We start from the raw sequence: 18,091 nt of genomic DNA, 5'->3' as shown, positions 1-18,091 counted from the left end.
CACAGTGCTCCACACACACACACACACACACACACACACACACACAAATCCAGACAAACAAGTGCATCACATGACAAGCAGCAACACCTTCTATGGCCCACCGCCCTCACTACAGCGCAACAAGGGCCTTCCCCCCCAATTATAATGACAAAAGCTTTGTCCCAATCAAATATGCACTGCTAAAAGTATCTGCATCCCAATCAAGCATGTACCCTCGTAAAAGCAGCCCTTTTCCCCCTAAGAGGAAACACATAATGTTGCTTTTTAAACAAGATTAGCAGGGGGGCCCTCCCTTGCCTGGCAGCCGAGCTAAATAGCATCATTATCATCAAACAGCTGCAGCTAATTTCGTCATAACAAATCATCAGTGAGACACTGTTCTCCGTCCTCGCTCCATCTCGTTTCTAATGTCCCCTTCTTCTATCACAACCAGCTTCTTGTGACGATGAAGCCTGAACTCGGAGTCCGTTAGGCGTTGGCTTTTTGTCTAGCTTAAGATGCTTTTTGGCATTTTCTTTCCCCATCTCTCCTCTTCCATTTCTGGATTTCTTTTTCTTTCTTTCTGTGCCTCTTTCTGTCTTTCCCGCTTGCAGCTTTAGTCCTAAAATATTAGTATACGCCTTCGTAAAATAGTGCCCATTCTCATTTATCTCCATCTTTCCTCCCTCCCCGTTCCTTTCCGAGTCTCTCCCCTCTCCTTCCCTGCAGCGCTGCATTACGACAGGCTCACAGTGATCAGGGCTAATGTCTGCTGCAGTGGAAGGAGGTGAGGATCAGAGGAGAGAGAGAGGGAGAGAGGAAGAGAGGAGACGAGGAGAAAGACCTACTGACACTCAAAGATACTGGGCCAAACTGTCTGGGACTGAAAATCTGAGCCCAGGGCTCAGTCACAGGCCGGTCTGGTCCCAGCTGTTGCTATGGAAGAAAACTGGTGTGCTGACAGCCTGATTGTGCTGATGGTGGTTTAGAATTGCATTGACCTGCTTTCAGCTGCTGTTTTGGCAATGTTATGCCACACTTGGCATTCACACATTGTCCCAACAAAGGATGTCATAGAACTTGGCTGCTTATATAAATACTTTGAGTTCTCATTTTGGCAAAAACACACTCGACTGAATAGAAAAACACATTTTCCCTTCACAAATTTAAACGAAACACATGTGAGGAGACCAAATCTGCTGCAAATACCTCTATTATTATTTGTTAGCTCGTTGGTTATGAATGCCACCGCTAACAGCAGACTGTAATACTAAGAACAACTACGCTTTTAATACAATACAGCTTAAAGAAAGCTGGTAGAATTTGTGGCGACTTACAATAGATGCACCCGTTTAACCCTTGTGAATCAAAGTTAAGTCCAGTCCTGTTAGTTAACCCCGCAATGAAGAGTTAAGAGTTGCCCTGGTGCTGCTTGTCATTCACAAACTCTAAAAAAGACATGATAGAAACCAATGAAACACCTGCACACCTTCATCCCTGCAAGCGGCGGTCTAAGCAGGTGTGTTTTACACCAACCTGTCCGCTCAGATGGACCGTCGCAGCCCCGTCAGATGAACTCTAACAGCCCTTTCTCAAAATCGACATGTCATGTTCCAAAAGGGTTCATATGACTGAGCTGCTTCGTGGCACCGCTACAAATGGGAGCTGGATGTTTCATCCACGTCTTCATTGCTTTTTGCTGATCGTTTCAACTGTTTAGTGTTGTATCTTTATTTAATTATTAGTTTACATGTGTTTAACATTCATTAGTTTGAGCTATTTCATAATTTATCCATGACTTTTGTATCCACTCTGCTACTTACGCAAACCATTTCAACATTTTATTGATTAGTTAGAGTTAGAGTTAAGTGTTAAACTATTCATGCAATACCATTAGTGACTATTTACTTACTATTGGAACTGCTCATTTACTACTTTTATCTGTGTATTTAAATCATTTATCTGTTTTAATGTTTAGCTGACTGTTTCAGCCATGGAGGTCTATCCATTGCTTCTAGCTAACAGTTTATACCACTCAGTCTCCTAATTAGTTTTAATACAAATAAACACAACAATTAATTAATTAGTAATTATTTTTTTGAATTACTTGAGCTATTAAAAACAATCTTTCAGCGTACTCACAGGCAACTGCAGGAGTAGCCTACCTCATTTTGAATTAATGCTTTGGACAAAATATGAAATTTAAAGCTTCTCACTTTAGAAAAAGAAAGAAAATAGCACAGTACTAAAGTGTCAGTGACTTTTAAACATGTAAGCATGTAAAGGCGACAAAAACACTTACAATTCTGAATTTTGACCCCTTGATCAGCATATCTCTTATTTTTACTAGGAAATTACTGAACTTATCTCTAACTTTAAAGACTTCTGGTAATATTAGATACTGAACTCCTGACATCTGGTTTGACCACCCTCAGGACCTTGCTCTCCAGGCACACCCTGTCATCCTCGTGCGGTTAACGTGATACGACACTGCCCTCTCTCTTCGCTCCCTTTTAGCTGTTTACAAGTCAAACTGTGTTAGAAAGAATCGGATAAAGTGTATAATAGACATCTTTCCAGGCAAAACAGAGCGATGCTTTCATATGACACAATGTATTCTGTAAGTAAGAGCAGTTACTCTCAAACATGATTTACACTCTGCAGTCTGCCATTTGCTTTGTGGAGAGGTGACAAAGTACAGCAAAATTCAGTTTTTATTAGCATGAAAACTTAATTATAGCTTATACCTTTTTGGGAACAACCCAAATCCTTTCTATTGAATCTTGTACCATTAAATAATGTCTGAAGATTTTCAGAAAGGTTATACAAGCCAGCAACTGCTCAGCATGTGGCCACTCCGGTGTCCTAATCTTGAGAGGGTTAAATCAACAGCACCAGGAGTCAAAAAAGCACTGTCAAATCGGATTACAGCTTCGCACTGATGTCTTAAGTTGAACATGCCAGCATGAGGTCTCCCAGAGAAGAGAAGGTGTGGCAGCAGGCCCGAGGCTCGCCCGACTCAAGCGGGCTTCCATTTCTTTTCTCCCTCTTTCCTCTGTCTTTGAACGCCGTCGTCTAGCACTCTCATGCCCCCCCCCCCCGCTGCACTTCGCTCTACCTTCCAGCCCCAGCATCCCTCCTCTCCTCTCCACCGACTCCACCCCACCCTAATCCGACCTCACTTCCCTCCCTGTCTGCGCCTCGGCCTCCTCCCCCACCAACCCCACCCCAATCTGGGTCACTCATTACGCCTCCGTGGAGTGCCGCTCACATCGGAATGTCACCATCCATTTAGGAGGGAGGATGGAATCTCTGGCAGCCAGACTCAGTGGGCCAACCTGGCCTTAATCCTCTGTGTGAGCGGAGAGTGTGTGTGTGTGTGTGTGTGTGTGTGTGTGTGTGTCTCCATCTTTACGTGACTGTTTGAAAACCTTCCTGTTTGCACGTAGGATCACTTTGGTCTCTAATTTTAGGTACCGACTATTATCTATGCATCCAAATGCAGAGGCCATGTTGCCAAAAATGTCCTGAGCAATATATGCTTTTTCAATTAAATGTGTATTTGTTATCATAATCCATTATCTGATCCTTTGCCTGGGTTCTTTATTAATTGTAAATGATAAGCCTTTGATGCATAAATGTCTGTTTTCTCTGCCCTCCACTTGGCAAGCAGGCTGAGGTTTTGAATTTTCATTTTGAACATTTGCCGCGTGTTCTCCTTTTGAATCTACTGAGGATTTCTTGGCAAATGTAGACTAATCAGCTGAGGGCGAATTTCAAGGAAAATAAGCACTTTTCGAGACAGTGACATTGTAAAATTCACTGGTTTCACCATACTATTTCCTCAGTTCACTTATTTACATGAACTACAGCTCCAACATAATGATATTTTAGCCTGTGTAAAGTCAAAACTGGTGCGAAAGTGATAGTTAGACTATAGAAAGGGGTTTTAGATATGCATGTCATGTATGGCGTAAATGATTAGTTGATCAACAAGTTATTTAAAGACAGTACTGACTTCTCATGTGTGAATATTTACTGGTTTTCATACATTTTTATAGTAGTAAATTCAATATATTTGGGTGTAGGACAGTTGATCAGTCAAAGTGAACAATTCAGAGACTTTGGAATAATGTGATGCAATTTTTAAATTGTATTCTGACATTTTATAGATCAAAAAGTTAAACTTCATATAAATAGGAAATAATCAGAGGCTGCAGCCCTAAAACTACGTTTTTTTTTTGCATTTTTGTGACATATACTGATGACACTTTCCATGTTTAATGCAGATATATAACTTGTTTGTCAGTTTAATAGCATATAAATGGGAATATAAACTAATCAGGTTCTATAAAAATCCAAGTTTAATCAAAGCACTACATTATTTAGAATGGGGTCAGTATTACAAGCCATGCACGCACAGTCACGGCGTTGCGCTTTGCAGTGACTGATGAATAACTGTCACACTCTACAGTGACCCTGAGTGGGACAGTAGGACAGTCAAGGTTGCCTTGACCTGTAATCAACCCGGAGTCCAGCGGCTTCCTCCACAGCAGCAACAGCAGCAGACGGCGGATTATGTTTAGTTGACTCAGCGAGACATGTGTGTGTGTGTGGGGGGGGGGGGGGGGGATTGAAGCATAATAAGCGCTGCCAGCGAAGTGTGAATGAACTGTGTATACGGTGAACACACGCATGATGAGCCAGGCACGTGCACACACACACACACACACACACACAAGCACACACCCATGTATAAGAGGTTGGGAGCTGATTAAGTACCATAATAACAGCAGTATAGGAGCACTGGGATTATGTGAACACTATGTGGGAGAGACATATGTTTCTTACAAGGATTTACTCTTCTCCAAAACCCTATAACGACTGGAAATCTAATAAATATATATGGTGAGTCAGTACTTTAATCATTTTCACTGGTCTCAAACCAGAAGTGGTTTTCAATTCAAAGAGAATGAATCTACTCTGACATCTTAAATAACGTTATATTAATGTGCATTATTAATAAATTGTGTATGCCCTATGTAGTATCTACACTCCTATCAAATAAGTGCATGCATTATTGTGTCCACTCCCCCCCCCCCGTCTTTGATCACAGTCTTTAGATCTGAACATGGATGCACTGACCCCAAGACTCACCAGACTCGGCCATAGTGGCTGGAGTGGGGGGGGGGATGATGAGGACGGATTAAAGCATTACAATGTGCATGCAGTGTGATTTAAAGGGTTGGTTCTCTCAGATGACAAACATGTAGCGCTGTCAGTGAACCAGTGGAACTACTTTCTGCCAAAGAAGTATAACATGTATTTAGCTTGTCCAGTCCAGACACTATTTCTGGAAGTGGCTCTTCTGCATCTCAATGGGTGGCTGATGAGGAAGTCTGCTGCAGGCGCCGACCATGCCACCATGACGCTGCACTGTGTCACATCCAATTAGCTGATAGCAAAAATGAGTGCAGTTTCTCACTCTGAACTACTCAAAAGCTGCGTTTCAAACTAAAACGCAGATAAAATGGGAGTGATCGTAATGACGTCATAACTTATTCATATTTATATAAAAGACACAAGTGGTTAAGTAAATGACAGTAAAGATTGATCAGCTTTACCACACCACACAAATCAAAAAATAAAAGGGAATAATAAGGGTATTGACATATATGGAGCGTGAAGCAGTATAATAATTACATTAAATATGCATTTTTGAGCTATAAGCACCCTGTAAATACAATTTTGCTTGTAGTTTAAATGGCACATTGTGATGAATTGATTAGAAACTTATTGAAACCATCCCAGCTCCAATAATATCAGAGTGAAGCCTGTCTGCAAAATGAATTTTCCCTGTTTGAAGTCTGAATTTAAATCAGCTGGACTCATTTTGACGGCTGCGTCCGACTCAGATTTATTTCCTCCTCTCTCTGCCAGCACGCAGGCACTTCCCTCTATTTGGTTTCAGTCTCCGATCTCATCAGAGGAGTCGATGCTTCCTGGCACACATCAGCCCCAGCCCACGGTGATGTCATTGTTCCCATGGTGACATGAGCCCCAGGGTGGGAGGGGCTGGTGGTGGTCAGGGGAGGATGCTGACTGCAGAGAGCGGACTTTGACCGTGCTGTGGATCCTGAAATAGGTCATGAGATCCTCCAGGCTCGGCCCCGGGGGGTCCTTCCTAACTGCACTGACACAAATGGGAGCCCAGCCATTTAAATTCATCAATACACTCATAGCTGGTTACTGGTGATGACGTAACTTTAGACTTTTAGGCTGGTGCTGATGGGGGTGGTTGTTATGATAAAATAACAGCTATATAACAAAGAGTCTTTGTTGGTGCTTTTTAGAACTAAAAATATTAGTCAAATAATTGAATTGTAATGATTAAGCAACTTCTCTTTGAATTAAGAATCTTTTTTTTTTCTTCTTTCAAGCAAAAATGCAACTGAAACTTCTCAAATGTGATGATTTGCTGCTTAAGCATTGGACCGTTGGTTAGACAAAAACATTTCACACAGCAATGAAATACTTGATTCAACAAGAAAATAATTAGGATTAATTGACAATGGAAATAATTACTGAGACACATGCAGCCTTTTAGGGCTTTCCTGGAACACAGAGCACTTAAAATGATGCTTTTATGTCTCATGCTGCAGCTACAGCAATTAGCTGGAAGGAAGAAGCAATGGACCATGGGAAAATATAGAGTGTAAATAACAAGATGTAAATAGCCTTCAGTAACCCGTAATGTTTGATTGACAGACGATCAAGAGCCAAAAAAGGAAATACTACAGCAGAGAACCGCCCACAGGACACACATTCCTACATGTGTGATGGACACCAGGCAGGTTTGGATTATTTACACATCATTGCTGTGTACAACTCCTTTTGAAATTTCACCAGCTGTGTCTGCACAATAATTCCTCCTAAAATGTTTCAACTAAAAATACAGAGAGCAATAACAATAACATTTCCAGACAAGCGGTGAACTCTGCACTGTGTTTCCCCAACAATAAAACTTCCCCTCTCTTCAGTGGTCTGTTCTTCCCTCACCCAGCTGCTTTTTCACCTCCTCATCCTTCACGGCCACGGGGATTACGATGACTGCTGACAGACCACGCCCTGCATGCCCACACACACACACACACACTCTGCTCAAATCAACCCGGATACATGCGCAAACACACAAGAACCCAACCGCATGCACACGCAAACAAGCGCACCCTCTCATTGACGCCCATCAAATGCATCCACAAAGCTAAATCCAGAACTCTCTTGCTGCAAACACATTGTTAACGCGAGCTAAATATAGACACACACACACACACACACAAAGATAAGACCTCTCTGAAGCAACATTTACCAGCAAATGAATGAAAGTCAAAAACTTTTATGCAGCAAAAACTCAAAACATGAGTTCCAAGTTAATGACGGCCTTTTGGCGGGTAAAAATATCTTGCATGACATCAACCCAAACAATCGCCCCCTTCTCCCTTCCCACATGTTGCTGAGCGTAATTCCCCTTCTATTATACATCCACAGACAGCCAAGCTAATCATCTGGCTGAGTGCAGCCACTTCGGTCTGACTCCAGGGGCCCCATGAGTCATGGGAAACATGAGTGTGAAATGCCATGGAGTACAAGTAGCGTATAGTAGGACGGCACCGCCTCATAATACGAACATCTGGCAGCAGTCCAGACTTCTATGTTTTGGCTTTTCTCTTTAGTCATTTAGGTCTGAGATGAAAATATCTCACTTTAAAAGAGAAGAAACTGCAACCAGCATGGCTGTACTGGTGGCGATGTTGGTCTGGCGGTCAGGCTCATTCTTTGGTCCAGACTGAAATAACCCTGCAGCTATTGGATGGATCGCCGTGAAGTCGAGATATTCGTGCCTCCCGGAGGACGAGTCCGTGCGGCTTTTGAACAAAATGTCTCAGCAACTGCAATAACTTTGGTGATCCTCTCACTTTGGCGCCACCATCAGGCCAAAATGTAATTTGTCCAAGACTTTAGTTTATTACAAAAAAATCTGTAAAACTAATGATATTCCCATGGTACTAACACAGTAATCCACAGGGCCTTGGAGATACTCACAATTTAATAAATTGTGCTCTTGAATTACTAATGAGTGGCCATGCTTTCATTTAAAGTGACTTTGAACTGAGATATGAAGATAAACTTTCCGTTTTTCTCTCTGTGACACCAGAGGGTTGACTGTGCTCTCTCGTTTATTCTCATGTATGTGTTTTTGGTAGCTTACCTTGAACAACTGTCTTCACTTATGGAGGACAAAGGCAAGTGCTGAGTTGAAGCGTCTGCTCAGACCTGCGTGACAAGAAAATAAGAGGGAATACATGTTAGGATATCAGTAAACCGCTGTAAACACTTCTCCTATGTTATATGCCACTGGGTCTGACGCTGAATTCACCAACAGCTTTAAGCTCCGACCTCCGAATCCAGCCAAGCTCGTCCAGAATCAAATGAGGGGCTTTTTACAAGAAAATCTCTCATCATAGCCGTGTGTTAAGTGCAGCTGTGTGCGAGCCATGTATGCACACGGCAGCTTAGCTCTGTCACCTGCAGTCTGCCAGCAACACTCAATCCAAACCTTGTCTCTCTTTTAAGCTACCACTGATGGGCTGTACACAAGCAACAAAGCCAGAGACAATCTAATCTATTCGGAGCGCCTGCATGAGCATGTGCAAACATGTAAATGCCTCCTCTGTTGACTGCATCTTATTTGTTGTGACCATCACAGGATTGTGTCCAGCATTTCATGTTAACTAATTTTCAGAATATTGCATGGATTATCTTGAAATTAATGGCATTATTCCCCAGCACTGCTCACACTACCGATTTTCCCTCAAACGTGTATGATTTTCTTGCCTTTTTTCACCTCTTATTCTATTTTGTTGCATACTATGAATGAAGATAGCATGACATTATATAATAAGTGCTGGAGTCTGCAGCTGGTTAGCACAAAGCCTGGAAACAGGGGGAAGCAGTTGTGTTGGAAGGAACCAAATCCATCTCCTAACAAGCTCATGTATTCATCTCAGTGGTATCAATCTTCTTATCTAGCCTAACTCTTGGCGAGAAAACAAATAAATGCATTTCTGAAAAATGTCAAACAAAAGGGAAAGCTGAGAGACAATAGGTTAAAAACAGGCCAGTGGTCATGTTAGTGAATGTGACAACAGGCAGCGTGAGAGGAGAAAAACCGAGGCCAGAAGGACAGTTTCTAAGGCAACTGCAGATATGATAATAATCCAACAAGAAATCAAAGTGATTATCTTTCATAAACAAGTGAATGTGTCATCCGTGTGCCAACGAGACAGATTCCACTGGTGAGCTGTTTTTGAGATTTGTCAAATTCCTGGATTGGTCCGTTGGGGCCGAGCCAGGGGACGCGTCAGGGCTTAAGCCATGAAGGCCATGAAGAAAGAAAGACTTGCACGTTTACGCTGCTTTGGGATTGCAAGGAGTTAGAAAACAGAGCATCCTGTTAACATTAAAACGGTGTGAAAGGGCCGTCGGGGTGGGGGTGGGGGGGGTGGGGGGGGGGGGGGTGGGGGGGTGGGGGTTCTGGCACCAAAGCAGGCAGTTGAACAGAAAGAAAGAGATAGAGGATGAAGTGAAAGGACGCAAAGAGAGCAGAGGAGAGATTCTCCAAACAGGAAGGAGGTTTATTTATTAGAGAAGAGAGAGAAAGAGGCCTGGACAGAAAAGGAGGAGGAAGCAGAATTCAGAGAGAAGGAAAAAATATTTCTACTAAAGGACAATTCCACTTTTTTTTTTTTTTAATTGGAGATGACAAAAGAAATGGCTGAGGTCTGGGTAGGAGACACAATCCAACTAATCATGTCTTTTTGTTGTCTCAATAAATGTTCATGCTCATGCATGTAATTGTATGGTCATGCTATGCTCATTAACTCATTTTCATAGTCGTGCTAGCATTGGTAACATTTATACCCTGAACTGGATAATTGTCTTGTCTTTTAAGTGACAGTTTGTTTAATATGTTGTTACACAACAGAAGGTGTTTGGATTACCAGGAGTGGAAAAGAGGCCAGGGTTGATAAAGAGAAAGAAAACATTGAATTTACAGCGGCAATAAGGAGGAAAAGTACTTGAAGTTATTTATTAATATCCAAACTGCTGGCTTGGCAGCGTGTCAACTATAATGAAGCCAAAGCTTTTTTTTTTACTGCAGCTTTGATTCTGCAAAGTGTTATCAAAGCTTTGGCTACATACAGTAGGTTTGTTAGTGCAAGCCTGTTTCCTATCTGTTTTGCATTTTTAAGCCCATTAACCGATAAGTTGCTGATGTTTCTGGTGAGCTGTTCTATGCATTTTTTGGGTCATGGTGCTTCAGGGTCTCCACACTATCTGTATGTAAAAACATTGTCAATAAACCACTCTTGATAAAGTCTTTTAATTTGAAGGAATGATGAATCCGATTGATGTATCAGGTGACAAATTAAAGGAGAAAGCAATATAACCATATGTAAAAAAAAAAAAGGTGTTAAGTCTCCAGAAGTGATTTAATGGAAATATCTGCATTTCCACACATTTTTATGGGTTTTTCCTCTAATTTGTTATCCGTCTGCATGTAGACTGAAAGAGAAAAAGGCATAAATTACTATCTGAGAGAAGCACGGTGATTTTATCCACTGAGAGACAGAGGTACCGAGGGAGGAAAATAGTGAGAGAAAAGAGGAGAGGTCACACAGAAAGTAATGTCTCTTCTGAGGGGAGGCTGGCCAGTCAGGGAAGCTTAGCCAGGAAAAGAAAAGGGATTAGTAGACAGGAATATATAGAGAGATGTGTAGTCACCGCCCAGCCCCAAAATATCAGGAGCGTGACAGGAATAGAAGCATTGTACTCAAAGACATGTTTTTAACTGTCACAGTAAATGATCCCTCTCTCACAGCAGTTGGTCTGCTTCTGGTTAAAACTTAAATATCCCTTAACACAATTTGTCTATGTGTCTTTTCTAATCCATCCAGTGGAGCTCATGATCTCCTCCTTTATGTTTTACACCATGATGGTCTTATTTCCACGGCCTGTGTTATGATAAAGTATCTCAAGTGCATCACGACTGATCATCAAACTCGTAAATTACAGCTTTTACAGGACAAAATGCTGATTATTCTCCATTTTTGTCATCTTATCAGTCACCCAAGATGACCATCAACCCCACCAGCACATCCTGTGGGTCGATATTTAATGGATGGCCACAAACTGTGACTACAGGGTTGAACAAACAAGCGATCCGTCTTGAGTCTCTGGAAAGGAGGAACACGGATGCAGTTTTTTTTTGTCTTGATGCGCGTCTTGACCTGCGGCTTCGTCCCAGGGGGAAGGAGGCCAAATGGGTCAAACAGAAGGCAAAGGAGGAGAGGAGGAGGAGGAACGGAAGAGCCAAGGATAGAGGAAGGAGGGGAAGGAGGTCAGAAGCTGACCTAATCCACAGATTTGACTTCATCATCAGCAACGAAGCAAACAGGAAATGAATCCTCCTCTCAGCGCGGCGCTAAAAGGCCTGATAAACCTCGCTGAACTTTGCAGAAATGAGCCAACAAAAGCGATGAATGGGAATGTCACAGACAGGATTATTGTCTGCTTTCTGCATTACAGGGAATCCTTTAATTCTGGTATATTGATCTCTGCTCATCCTGCACGACCTTAAATATCCAAATCTCAATTACAGTCATTCTCAACCATTAACGGCATTTAGAATCATCGCAATATGCAAGAATAAGGAAATTCAGACGCTCCTTTAAAAGCTATGGATTGAGTTTGTCCACCTCAAATAACACCTCATCACCCTGGGGATCCTAGGAGTTCTCCAGGATCAACATGAAGGCAATGCAGGAAGCAACACGTCCTTAAATGTAGCTGGCTTACATGCATGGCATAAAATAATTGACTTTTATAGCTTTTGTAGACCTCCCAAACTTTAGCATTCTGTATCGTGTTGTGTTTTTTGTGGCCCTTAGCTAGCTAGAGAGCAAGTTACACAAGGCACCCAGTATTGACAGGAATGTGCTGCACTACAAAAGGCCTAATAAGCCTGTGTTTAGTAACACAGTCCTAGTTTCGTTGGGGCATCAACTATGGCTGCCAGACACTGTGTTATGTCACCTGAAGGCTAAGTTTGTACTGCAAAAACTACTCCTGCCACCCACAGCAGGTGCTTAAGACTAAATTAAATGGAAGCATGAATGTGTTATTAGCAATCCTACTGTGATTTAAATCAGTGAAATCTAACTGCAGGAAATGACATGATAGGCGGAGATGATGCGGCTGTTTCGGTTCAGCCTGGGAGTCCAGACAGTACATGCGACAAAGCTGCTGCTCCTTCCCCTTTTAACCTGGCCAACGCCACCACTTGCTCATCTATAATTCACACAGACAGCCTCCTTCTCCCTGCACACACACACACACACCCTCAGGCCAGTGCACACCTCCATACAGGCATACAAACACCCGCCTGCTTAATATATCAAAGCCAAAAGGAGTGGTAGTAGTGTTTTCTTTCATGTCAAGTCCAAAATACAATGGATGATCGCCAAAGTTTTAAAATGGGACCAAAGAAAACAACGTTTATAAAAACTTTTTTTCAAAAGATGAATTTCCTTAATGGCTACTCCTCACTATTCTTCCGCATCATGTGAGTGCTCATAACCATTTCATGACGTCAATCGCTTATTGCCCCTCATTATCTTTCCATCAGTGACTGCACTCGGTGTGAGTCAGTGAATAATTGCATCTCTGATTTACTTCCCCTTTGCAAATCACGACTCTCCGTGTTGTCTTGAACGCCTTTATTCTCCACGGGTCTCTGTAGACTCAGTGCAATCTTACAGGTGTAAAGAGAGAGGCTGATTTCTACGCCTCCTCTACTTTGCGCAGAGTACAGAGGGGCCCGTGCAGCTAATGAGCCAAACTCTGGTGGGAGGGAGGCTCATTAATTAATCTATAGAAGAATAGAGAAGATGAGCATGAGAGAGCAAAGGCAGATCTTTCCTTAACCTTGAACAAGCGCCATGAGCGCCTTAACAGAACAATACAATAGCTTAACAATGCTGTAGTCACTAAGAGCAGATATAACATTCAGAGATACACCCAGATATGACAAATATGTTGATTAACATTTCCTCATTATGTTAATAGAAAACTAATCCAGCTGCCATTGTGTTCCTTTCAAAACATATTCATTGCTGTTAATTAGCGTATATGAATGTAATTTCTAGGAGACAAGGTTGTATATTTACAGATCAGCATGCCTGTTATGTTATATTTCATACATGATGAGATTATAAACCCCCAGATTATACATGAATTTAAGCGGAGACACTGCAGGTGGGTAGGTTTTAAAAACGTATAAAAGCTGACAGATGTCACTCTGAGACTTTTCCGGATGATTACTTAGATTAAGATTCTCTGTACTGCAAGTTTTCTGAAATGTTATGTTTAAATATGCAAATAATCACTATGCAGTATCTAATTAAATATGGACTCATTTGCATACATTTCCACAGCAGAAATGTGAACACTGGATAAATCCAGGTTAAATCTAAAGGCTTTTGCAGAGGAAAGTTTGAAAATGTTTTAAATCGCTCCATATATCAGAGAATACTGTCAACAAGCTATTGAGAAGACCATGTTTTGTAAAGTGTTAGGAAGTGCTAGGAATGATAAATGAACAAACCCCTCTGTAAAAACTTTCAGAATATATATATAGGAATTGAACTGGAACGTTTTCTGTATGGAAGTGCGGATGAAGTGGAGATTTCTGGCTCAAAGAAGTAAAAACTTCTTTTGAGATAACTGCCTTTAAAAAATGATAAGGAAGCAAAATATCCAAAAATCTCCACCAGTAGGTGAAAACATTTTTGCCTGTGCATGCTCAGGAGAGGACCGTCTGGCCTTAAACCCATCTGGTGCAGAATAATAACATTACACATGCTGGCAATGACTGATTTCTCTGCTTGCTCTCGGCGTATCTCCACATATATTAATGGTCAAAACGAGACAGGAGAGTAGAGCAGAGAAGGTGAGGCATTCCCATATAAACACACATGTCTCGTACTGCAGACTCTTTGACCGCCACATAATCTACAGGCTCAAACACATGCAGCAGCAATGTGATCCACAGAAGACCAGGTGCAGGTCTTTATGCCCCAAAGGCGACAGCTGCACTTAAGAACGCAGACAAGTGGGAAAACTGGTCTATATTCATATACATATATGTGGGTTTCTGAGGGGGCTCGCAGCATTACACACACACATATATCCATCAACGTAGAAGAAAAGTCAGTCTGAAATGGGGCCTGCAGGCCATGACTTTACTACTCTGGAAACCTTTCACCCTCAAGAATGTAAAGATGCTGAAAATGTGCAAAATATTCCAATATTATGGAGGACTGCAGCTGTTAAGTGGTGCGTTTTGGTAAATCCTGGTAGGTTTTTACAATTTAAATGTCATGCAGTGACATCCTGTAAGAGTAATGTGCAGCTAATAAGTAAGCTCCTTGTGAAAGACGGCATGCTCTCACTGGCCTTCCCTGTTTAAATAAATGTTAAACAAATAAATTAAAATTCTAAAAAAAAAAAAAAAAAAAAGGTCCAAAGTTTGTATAACAGCTTCACCCACGCTTCACCCACTTTCCAGTAGTCCACCCGAAATAACACGGTGTCTATTTAATTCAGCAGCATCTGTCTCTGCGGCTCACCTCATCTTTGTCAGTGCTTTGACATCCAGCTGCAAACCCGTCAAGTATCGCTTGTCAACAGGCACTTTGGGGCATTCTGTCAAAGTCGAGGGTGGTGTTGACTTGACTGCAATGTCCCTTTCTCCTACGGTCTGTATCTGCAGATAACCTAATGCTCATCTGCGGTGGGTAGTGAACATCTTGATAGTTTAAAAAAAAAAAAAAAAAAAAGCACTGCAGCAGGAGAAAAAACTACTGCTGCAGTTACTTGATTATGATTTTTGTAAAAGGAATCTTTTAGAAAAGCAGCGACAGTGCAACAGCTCAGAGATGTGAAAGAATAAAAATCTTACTTAATGTTTATCATAGGAATCAGTGAACTGTTCAGCAAGGGAAACAAAACCACACACATTAAAAAGGCACTAGTTCCTTTTACGCTTTTGTAAATGTGGTGAACATACATGATTAAAATCAAAGCTACAGAAGCCTAATTATCCTGACTGAGTTGCTGGTAGGTTGTCAATCACTGGATCCAGCATTTCCCATGATGCAATTTGATGGCATTTGTGCATTCTAGGATTAAAACTACAATTCATTTCTTTGTCAGATGTGTTTCTCGCTGTCGGCTGGAGAAGTGAACGCCGCTGAGACAATGCCCTTCTCTTTCACACTTGGCATTTCTGTAACACCTACATTTATCTCCGTTATGTTTCACATGTGGTGGCAAACAGCGGTTGGAACCAGGGGGGATGTTGACTCCCAAACAATCTCTCCCTGTCTCCCACTGCGTTTGCCCTACAAGCACGGCAACAGTTGGTTGACTAACGATGCTCCAAGGGCACGAGCCCAGCCAGAGCTGAACAGTGATGCAGGGAAAAGGGGAAGAGGAGGAGGAGGAGGAGGAGGAGGAGGCGGGTGAGTTTGGGAGGGACGGGACCCCAAAAATGAGGACAGGGAGAGGGCGCGTTTGCCCCCTTGTCCTCCCCTCCCACGCCATGGCATGTCATCCGAAGTCGGTTCCCAGGAAAAGACAGCTCGCCTCAGAGCTGCCCAGCAACCACGCAGGCAGACGGAGACAGAGATAGAGAGAGAGAGAGAGAGAGAGAGAGAGAGAGAGAGGGGTGGAGGTGAGGTGGGGGACACAGACAGACACCCCCGATACAAAACATACTGTAGACAGAGAATGAGCATCACACTAATGCAGCTACAGTAGAAATAAGGAAGGAGGAGGAGAAGAAGATCTGGCTCAGGTGGTGTAGAGAGCAAACCACCATTTAAGATCCATATGGTTTTATAATAAAAACAACATGAAAAAGACTCATTTAGAGTAATCAAAGATTAAATGAAGTCTTATCTGATATTATTTTAATTATTCATCATTTTGTAGTACCATTGGGCCCATCTGACCACCCCCCCCCCCTCCCAGATGATCCTGGCAGGGTGAGCTGGGGACAGATGAGAGATCAAAACAGATCAAGGCAAGAACATGCAGAGGGATGAATAAACAGAGTGGGAGGGAGGCACAGAAGAAAGGATGGGAGGAGAAAGGTTAAAGACAGGGAACTCAGAGTTGGCGTGTCATCACTCCATCACCACCTGCTCATGTCTGAACCGCCCCGCTGCCCCCTCCAAAACTCCTCCCGACCGAACCGTCGGCACGCTCGTGACAGCCAGCTCTGCCGACGCTGACAGGCAGGGTAATGTGTCCTGCGGTCTGGCTCGGCTTGGTGTCACTCCCACGGAGAAACCACCAACAATCTGTTGGCTATGAGTCGCTAACCGCCAACGGCCACATGCCATCACAGCCGCGAAATACATCCAATTATTTCCAATTTGTTGGTTTTGTTCCAAAGAGCAAAAAAATCACTGAAGAGCCTTTTGCTTTTATTTCTGCTTTCACACACACATGTTTTGCACGCAGCAGCACACTGGGGGTGAACTGTGCTGTCCTGCTGGCTGAATAATCAGCGATGTCTAGACGAGGTACGTCACAAAGAGTATAGGTCACCAAAACACAGAAACAGCCCCTGGCTTATCACAACATCAGCTCTCTCTCTTAACCGTTTGAATATGTCAACCCCAAATATCCTGATTAATTAGGGTCTCTGGAAACAAAGGGGAGATGATACGCAGGGAGACACCGGTTAGATGTGCATGCTCTGGGAAGAAGAAACTGAGGAGGAGAGATGGCATGGAAAGATGCTCCTAGTTTCTACCAACAAAACAAGGAAATACTTTTAATTCCCCCTTTCTGGCAATTAATGCTGATATTCCTTGTTTTTACCGCTGCTATAAAAGCAGATGCCCCAATGTGTTCTTCATCTTCTGCTGCTCAGATAGTGATTTTTCAAGCAATAAAACAACGAATATGCATTTTGAAGGAAAAATAGAACGTCTTACCTGGTGGGGTAGGGCAGTTACTCCAGCTTTTTTTGTCTGCAAACAGGGCACAAGGGGGGGGCAAGGCAGCGGCGTCTGCAGAGAGAGGAGAGAAAAAACAAAAAACAAAAAAGATGAGAGACAGCAAGGGGAGCGAACAGGAGTCGTAGGGGCAGCGCCACACTGACGGAGACGGCTGATGCTTTCTCGCCGGCGAGCGCACTGCTGCAGCTTGCACGCTCCCTCGCGCACACAGACACGCACGCCGAGCCAACCGGCACGCTGCCTCACGCAGATCTCCACCCCCAGACTCACCAGCACACACTCTGCAACCAAACCAGTGTCTCCAGTGCATTGGGGAGGGGTGCATCGGGAGAGAGGGGGTTGCCATGTCTAAGCACAAGAACTGTATGTGTTTGTCAGTCACATTAATTCATGTTTGAGAGGGATGTGGAGCTCATCCACCCCTGGGGGAATTGAGTTCCAAGATAAATCACTATCCAAGAAATTTCCCCAAGCATATTTCATTCTCCTCTCAGTGTTTATCTCATTCGGCTCTTAAGCTGAAAGACGCTCACATTATGAATGCATGAAACATCTGAACATGACAGAGTGTAGCATGAGCTTGTGTTTGTGTGTGTGTATATAAAGGAGGGGTGCGGGGTTTTTGCCCCCGTGCTGAATAATTGCTCTGTCCTGGTGCTCATTTGCAGGCACGGCCAAATGCAGCAGCGGCACTGAAACAAAGGCAGAGAGGGAGGACGAGGGGGGAAAAAAGAAAAAAAAAAGAGGGTCTTAGTGAGAGACTGGGAGAGAGACAGAAAGAGACTGCAGAGGCCAGACGAGCGGAGCAAAAGCGAACAACTCAGTAGCACCGAACGCCGACTGCTGAAAGCCTAATTCCCTGCTCATTACTCCAACCTCAAACCACATGAAATGAAAAATATTTATAGTCCAGAGGCTCACAATGGTCCCAGTCTTTAGCTATCCATCACCCGCAGTAC

The sequence above is a fragment of the Pempheris klunzingeri genome, chromosome 24 (assembly GCF_042242105.1).
Source record: "Pempheris klunzingeri isolate RE-2024b chromosome 24, fPemKlu1.hap1, whole genome shotgun sequence".
Taxonomy (NCBI): Eukaryota; Metazoa; Chordata; class Actinopteri; order Acropomatiformes; family Pempheridae; genus Pempheris; species Pempheris klunzingeri.
This window is presented reverse-complemented; position numbering follows the sequence as displayed.